The sequence below is a fragment of the Fukomys damarensis genome, unplaced genomic scaffold (assembly GCF_012274545.1).
Source record: "Fukomys damarensis isolate Sample0158 unplaced genomic scaffold, DMR_v1.0_HiC HiC_scaffold_28, whole genome shotgun sequence".
In the NCBI taxonomy this organism is placed as follows: domain Eukaryota; kingdom Metazoa; phylum Chordata; class Mammalia; order Rodentia; family Bathyergidae; genus Fukomys; species Fukomys damarensis.
The window spans coordinates 117,246-126,194 of record NW_022900940.1 but is presented as its reverse complement, the minus strand read 5'-3'; positions in this window follow the sequence as shown (position 1 = coordinate 126,194).

The following is an 8,949-nucleotide window of genomic DNA, read 5'->3' as shown; positions in this document are numbered from 1 at the left end:
TGCACATTGAGGTGATACTAAAATGAAATAAATAGGACACACGTGTAAATACGGAATATAGTTTCTCTTGTGTGAGATATTGAAAGTGTAAATAAGAATCCAAAGGCATAATAGATAGTGTGAAATAGGAAGAAAATTTTCACAGGGTAAAGGGAAGCAAGCAGGGCAGAGGAAAGAAGGGAATGGAATTAATATGAGAAAGTGAAAAAATGGGAAAAAAGTCTTTGTAAATATAGAAAGATGGAAGGGTTAAAGGGAGGGCAGGGGAATGGGGAAAAAATAAAAACTAAGATAGTTTATGTAATGGTACAAATTTCCAAAGATGAATGTCATTATATTGTATACCTAAAAGGTATGAATAAATTTTTAAATACCTGCCCAATATCATAAAAGAACAAATATTTTTGTGGCCTCAAAGAGGAGCAAAATGCAGAACCTCCAGAATGAGCTTCTTCTTAATCTTAGAAGTTGCAGTTACTAACACCTTGACTACTTATCCTTTCATCCCATTGTCATCAATTATTAAAAAAGGATATACAGTTGATCCCTCTATTCCTTCAACTTCAGGTCACCCATAACTAAACCAGTTGGATTTTGTTTCCACCATCTGAGGATACTGAATCCACTGGAACACCAGCACCCTCTCTGGTGACAAATCCAGTGCACCCTTCTTTTTTTCTAGTTATATTCTTTTTTAAGTTAATTTTATTTGTGGGAAAGAAAGATTGAATGCAGTGTATTCTTCTTGATCTCACTCTAAGTCATTTTGGAGAGGACTTCATCACAAGGGTCTCCACCTTCTTTTAGAAATAACCTTTTCTCAGAAATCTGTATTATTGCAACTCTTGGTTTTCCAACTTCATAATTATGTTCCCTTGCTCTGTACCTTGGATATGATAGATGTGTCTTCTGCTCCAACTACATGTATAGATGTCTCCCAGGGAGGGCAAAGCAAAACCTCCATGATTTTCTGTCTTCTCTCTAGTTGATCACTTTTAAATTTCATGGTATTAAATATTCTCCACATTCCTTGTCTGTCAAATGTGTACCTATTAGATAAGAGGGCAATCTGGCTGCAACATCTGTCACTTCTTTGATTGCCAGGATTGATTCAGCTAATCTGACTGGCTAGGTGGGTGTCCTCTTCCTCCCTCACTGCTCCATGTGCATCCCTCTAGAAGCTACATGCTTTGTCAAAGAGGACAACCACCTCAATAGAAGAGGACCATTTCCTTGGTCAAGCATATACGAATAATAGGGATTCCCCTGCTAAAATCTCCAAACAAGTTTTCAAATGTATACATACTTCCTTATCCTCTCCTCTCATATCCAGACTCATGGATATAAATGTGTAATAGGCATCACAAATTTCAAAATACAAAAAGAGAATCTGCTATCCGAACAATCAATACTTGCCCTTTGACCCCCCCAGTGCTAAAAGGAGCCCAGCCCCACCAATACAGTGGTATTCAAACAAGAAAAAGAAGGCCTCTCTGAAGCTGCTAGATGAAAGATGAAGCCCACTGGAAAAGTGAAGAAAATATGCAATAAAGGCACACCACACCACCATAGTTGGTAAGTCAGAGGGATGAGAACCTCATATCAGAACCTGGTCTAATGTCAGAGGAAAGACAGCTGGAACCTGCAGTAGAACCTTGCAGAGTTCAACACAACAGTAGGACAGAGATCTCAACTTGGGTCCTGCAGCCAAAAATCAGCCTGAACCTCAGGGGACAGCTGCTAGCTTGCTGAGACTAATCAGCTTAGACCTGCACATTCCTGCCCACACTGTCTATTGTGTCAACAGAGGCATCCTGAAGGAGGCCCTCTATTTCTATTTGTATTTTTTATTTTCAAAGTAATATTTTTTACTTATCATTAATCATTTAAAATATTTTCTTTCTTCTCAAATTATTTTCTTTTTCATCTTCTTTTTATCTTATCTTCTTTTCTCTCCCCCCACCTTGATCTTCATTACTCTCCCTTTTTGTTCCCAATTTTAAATTTATTTTCTTTCTTTTCCCTTTCTTCTCTTTTTCCTTCTCTCAAATGTCATTAATCTTAAAAGAAGGTGATTACATCTCTAGCCTCCCTATTGCTGTTAGTTTGCTCTGTTTTGGGGAATATTTTGTTCTGTCCTCCCTTCTCTTCAACAGTTCATTAGAGTTTGTGTGATCTTCCTGTATCCTCTGACCTCACTTCTAACCTTCCTCTGTCCTATCTGTCTATCCCTCCCTCCCCAGCTCCTTCTAAATCCCCAACCTGAAGAATAAAGTTGTTGTATTGAAGAGTTTATTCACTATAAACATATTTTGGGCTGGTCCTCCATTTCAATTTCATTCACATGGTTAAAGGTGATAGATTAATAACTACTACAAGTTGTCATTTTCTAAGTTGTGCTTGATGCTATTTTGTTGCTGATTGTGTCAGTTGGGCTAAGATTTTGTGATTAATCTAATTAGTTGTCCTCCCTGGTATAATGAAAATGAGTTTGTCTCAGAGAAATTAGAGACTCAAAACCTAAAGACCAGCTGTATCTGGAAGATCCAGGAATTAAACCAAGGAAATTAACAACAAAAAATGGAAATGAGAAGGCATTTAAAAGAGGCACATTGGCTGGGGATTTAGCTCAGCGGTTCGGTGGCCTGCATTGTAAGTGCAAGGACCGGAGTTCAATCCCCGGTACCAAAACAAACAAACAAAAAAGAGGCATAAACACAGACTTACACTCCAACAAGGTAAACTCTGGGGTAAATGAGGTGGAAAATTCTGACAGTCAACCATCTGGTTACCCTGAACAAATAGCACAGGAAGTAAAAAAAAAAAAACAGACATAAATGAGTCTTAAGAAAATTCAAAACAGACATAATTTCCCAGTTAACCATGGAGTTTGTGAGAAGAATGAAAGACATGATTAAAGGCTCTAGAACATGAACAGATTAAAAAAATAGATGAGCTCAGGACCATGATGGAAACCATGACTGCCCAACATAGGAAAGAAATGGAAACCAATATTGGAAAGAAATGGAATCCATGAAACAGATTCAAACAGATATCCAGGAGACTAAAAACTCTAGAGAAAGCATTTGCAGAAGGATGAATGAATGTGAAGATAGAATTTAAGATACAGAAACTAGGATTGCAATCAGTGACCATGAAAAGAGAGATTTCTTAAAAATAGTAAAGGACCATAAAAGAATCAATCAGAAAACTCTTAAATGATGCAAAGAAGAATAATATAGGAATACGCAAAGTAGCAGGAGAAAGTACAAATGACATAAAAAAACTGTTCACCAAATAATGACAGAAAACTTTCCAAACAGAGCAAAGGAATTTGACATAAAGATAAGTGAGGCATATAGGACTCCAAATAGCCATGATCAAAAAAATCTACAACTGGACATATAATAATCAAGATCCTTGAAACCCAACAGAAGAATAAAATACCACAAGCAGTTAGAGAAAAGAAATAAATCACATGAAAAGGAAAGCCCAACAGAATCACCGCAGACTTTTCACCATAAACCCCCAAGTGAAGAAGAGCTTGGAGTGATGTATTTCAAGTCCTAAAAGAAAGCATCTTCCAACCTAGAATGATGTATCCTGCAAAAGTATCTTTCAAAATTGATGGGGAAATAAGGTACTTTCACAACAAAGAACACCTGAGAAATTTCATGAACACCAAACCAGCACTCCAAAATCTTGTAAACACTATGCTGGAAAAAGAAAACGAAGATCAAAACACCGTAAGGGTCAACAGAGCTAATATACCAGTCAAGGCTAGAAATAAAAGGGAGAGAGGAAAAAATTTAAAAACATTAAAATAAAATAATCAACAACAGGAAAATAACATGACAATGAAAAGCCAATAAATACAAGTTCTAACCATCAATTTTAATGGCCTCAATTCACCAATCAAAAGAAAGAAGCTGGCAGAATGTATTAAGAATCAAAATCCAGAGCCACGCCCTCCCCTGCCCATACCACCATCAGCTTCCAGCAGAAGGAAGGTGGAAGGTGGATGTCTGGGCCAGCTGCACTGAGATCTGTTATCCCTCCAGCCTGCCTGGGTCCAATCAGTGAGGACTAGCTAGCCACGTGGGTGCAACTGAAACACCCCCATCCCTCCCACCCCACTGGTCTCAGGCCTCCTGATAGTGTCAGTTCTTGGAACCACTCTGCAGAGGCAAAGGTGGTCATAAAGGGCATTTTTCTGAGCTCCCAACTTTGCACGTCTTTAAAGAAAGGGCAGAGGGAACCTGTAGTAGAACTTTGTGGAGTTCAACCCTGCAGGAGATCGGTAACTCAATTTCACCCTTACAGCACAAAATCAGTCTGAACCTCAGGGGTCTCCCATTGGCTAGTTGAGATCAAAGGACTTAGTCCTACACATGGCTGTGCACAAGAGAGATAGTCTGAAAGAGGACCTTCAAATTCTTTTTTTTTCTTCTTGTACTCAGTTCAATCTGCAAATTCTTTATTTTTTCTGTTTTCTTTCCCCAACTCAGTCTCTTGCTTGCACACATTATTCCTCTTATCAGTTTCTATTCCTTTTCCTGCCCTAACTTGGATTTCTTCTTTTATTATTTTTTCTTTTTTCTTTATGTTATTCTCATCTCTCATTTTACAGCTCTCAAGGATCAATAGTTTCAAAGGAAAGTAAGGCCCTATTACTGTTAAGTGTTTATATTCTTGTCCTTATTCTTGCACTCTGTCTTTCCCTTTTGAATTTAACAATCTCCTAAAGATTGTATGGTCAATACTACCAAAACTGCTATATACATTCAATGCAATGCCAATTGAAATTCCAACACTATATTTCACAGAACTAGAAAAAAGAATCCAAAAATTCATTTGGAACCACAAGAGACCTAGAATAGCAAAAGCCATCATAGGCAACAGTCACATGGCACCAGGTGTAACAATTCCCAATTTGAAACTATACTACAAAGCCACTGTGATAAAAACAGCATGGTACTGGCAAAGAAATAGGCCTGAGGATCAATGGAACAGACTGGAAGACACAAAAACAAATGCAGATGTACTCAGCTACCTCATCTTTGACAAAGGAGCTCACCATCCTCAGTGGAGGAAAGATAGCCTCTTTAATAAATGGTGTTGGAAAAACTGGATATCAACCTGTCACAGATTAAAATTAGACCCTTATCTTTCGCCATGCACTAAATTAAAATCCAAATGGATTAAAGATCTAAATATTAAAACAGAAACATTAAACTTGCTGGAAAGTAAGTTAGGCAGAACTCTGGAAGACATTGGTATAGGAAAAGACTTTATGAACAAATCCTCAGTAGCACGGGAACTAGCAGAAAGAATCAACAACTGGGATCTCATCTTACTAAAAAGCTTCTGTACTTCAAAAGAAACCATTAGCAGAACTAAGAGACAATCTACAATGTGGGAAAAAATTTTTACCAGCTGTACCTCAGACAAAGGACTATTATCAAGGATATATAAAGAACTCAAAACAATCAGTCCCCCCAAATATAAAGACCCGATCCAAAAATGGGCATCCGAAATGAACAGACATTTCTCATACAAAGAAGTGAAAGCAGCAAGAAAATATATGAAAAAATGTTCCACATCACTGGTCATTCGAGAGATGCAGATGAAAACAACACTGAGATTCCACCTCACCCCACAAAGAATGGCTGCTATCAAGAAATCACACAATAACAAATGTTGGCGGGGTTGTGGGGAGAAAGGAACCCTCCTCCATTGTTGGTGGGAGTGCAGACTAGTGCAACCACTATGGAAATCAATATGGAGATACCTCAAAGAGCTTGGACTGGAGGTTCCATTTGACCCAGCCATCCCTCTGTTGGGTATCTTTCCAAGAGAACTAAAAGAATCATATCACAGAGAAGTATGTGCACCCATGTTTATAGCGGCACAGTTTGTAATAGCTAAATCTTGGAAACAACCTATTTGCCCATCCGTTGGAAACTGGATAAAGAAGTTGTGGTTTTTCTATAAAATGGAATATTACTCAGCCATAAAGAGCGAGAGAATAGATTCATTCATAGGAAAATGGATACATATTGAAGATATACTCCTAAGTGAAATAAATAAGTCCCACATGTGTAAATACCAAATAGTTTCCCTGGTGTGAATATTCTGCAACAATGCATAAGATTCTAATAAGATTACTGACATTTAGAAATGGGAGGAAAGGAGCTAAAGGTGTAGGGAAGGTGTGATACGTAGGGGAAGAACAAAAAGGGAAAAGAAAAAAATGTGAGAGAATGAAAAGATGAAAATAAAGTGTTTGTAGATGGGGAGGGGAGGAGGGGGTGAAGGGAGGGCAGAGGTAAGGGGAAAAAATGAGAATCAAGACTTGCCATGTAAAGGTACATGATCCCAACAATGAATGTAACTGTACTGTATCCCTAAATGTACCAATAAACTCAATAAAAAAAAAAGATTGTATGGTCATTCTATGTCCTCTGGATTCACTTGAAACCTTCTCCAATTTTCTTTCTTATCTACTCCTCTCACCCTAACTCTGTCTAAGCCCCAATCCTAACTGGTAAAGATGCTATATTGAAGAGTTTATCCACTGCAAACATATTTTGAGCTGCTTCTTGATTTTAATTTAATTCACATGGCTTAAAGGTGATGGATTAGTGACAACAACAAATTGTCAATTTGTAAGTTGTGCTTGATCCTACTGTGTTGCTGATTGTATCAGTTAGGCTAAAGGATTGTGATTGATTTACTGAGTTGTCTTCTCTGATATTAAGAAAATGAGAATGTCTATGAGTCATTAGAGACTCAAAAGCACAACTATATCAGGAAGAGTTAAGAAATAACCCAGAAAGTAAACCAAGGACAACACAACAACAAAAATAAAGATGAGAAAACACTTAAGCAAGACACAAAGATAGACTTCCAGTTCACCAATGGCAAACAGTAGGGCAAATGAGGATGAAAAGGCCAATAGTGAACCACCAGGACACCCTGAACTCAATGCAAAGGAAGTAACAAAGCAGATCAACCAGGCTCTAGAAAAATTCAAAACAGAAATAATTTCCCAGATAACCATAGAGATAGTGAGCAAAATGAAAGACATGATTCGAGAGTCTAGAGCAGAAACTGGCAAAAAAATAGATGAGATCAGGAGCATGATAGAAGCCATGAAGGCCCAGCATAAGAAAGAAATGGAAAAAATAAAAGCCCAACATAGGAAAGAAATGGAATCCATAAAACAGATTCAAACAGACATCCAGGAGATGAAACACGCCATTGAAAGTGTACACAACAGAATAAAGGAATGCGAAGATAGACTCTCAGATATAGAAGATAAGATTGGAGTCAGTGACCATGAAAAGAGAGGTCTCTTAAAAACAGTAGGGGATTATGAGAAATTGATCCAACAACTCCTAGATGATGCAAAGAATAACATAAGACTGATAAGAATCCATGAAGTAACAGGAGAAAATACAAATGACTTTAAAAAGCTGTTCATAGAATTAATGACAGAAAACTTCCCAAACAGAGGGGAAGAATTGGACATTCAGATAAATTAGACATATAGGACTCCCAACTAGCCACAATAAAAAAAAATCTACACCTCGAAATATAATAATCAAGATCCGGGAAATCCAACAGAAGAACAAAATACTACAAGCAGTAAGAGAAAAGAAACAAATCACATGCAAAGGATAGCCCACCAGAATCACAGCAGACTTTTCAACACAAACATCCAGGTCAAGGAGAGCCTGGAGTGAGGTATTTCAATTCCTAAAAGAAAACAACCTCCAACCTAGACTGATGCATCCTGCAAAACTCTCTTGCAAAATGGATGGAGAAATAAGATACTTCCATGACAAAGACCACCTGAGAAACTTCATGAATACCAAACCAGCACTACAAGGAATTCTAAACAATATCCTAGAAAAAGACAATGAAGGCAACAACACCATGAGGTCCAACAGAGCAAATCAAATAGGCAAGGCAAGAAACTAAAGGGGGGGGGTAGTAAAAAGAGTCAACAAAAGGTCAATAACATAACAATAATAAGTCAGTACATATGAGTTATAACTATCAATATCAATGGCTTCAATTCACCAATCAAGAGAAAAAGACTGGCATAATGGATTAAGAATAAAAATCCAACAATATGTTGTATATAAGAAACACAACTAGTGCAGCTATAGACTGAAGGTGAAAGGATGGAAAACAATTCTCCACATGACATGAGCCCAGAAAAAAACAGGGGAGGCAATCTTATTTGCAGACAAACTATATTTCAAGCCAAAATTGATAGAGACAAAAAAGGCCACTACATCCTTGTAAAGGGGACAATTCAAGATGAAGATATGACAATCATAAACATATATGCACCAAATATTAATGCCCCCAACTATATAAAACAAATATTAAGTAGCATGAAAAACCAAATAAGCAGTAATACAATTATAGTGGGGGATATAAATATCCCACTATCACAAATAGACAGATCATCTAGGCAAAAAATCATCAATGAATTTCTAGAACTGTACCAAGCATTTGAACATATGGACTTCATAGATGTCTATACAGTGTTCCACCCCACAAAATCAGAATATACATTCTTTTCAGCTGCACATGGGTCATTCTCCAAGACAGAACACATACTAGCTCATAGAACATGCTTCAATAAATGCAAAGGAATCAAAGTTATCCCCATAATATTATCAGATCATAGTGCAATCAAGCTGGAGATCAATAGCATAAGAAACCATAGGAACTTTACAAACACATGGAAATTAAACAACACTCTCCTGGGTGTCAATCAATGGGTCACAGAGGAAATTAAAGAAGAAATTAGACAGTTATTACAAATAAATGATAATACAAATACAACATACAGTAATCTATGGGAGACACTGAAAGCAGTTCTATGTGGAAAATTCATAGCATTGAATGCACACACGAGGAAAACAGAGC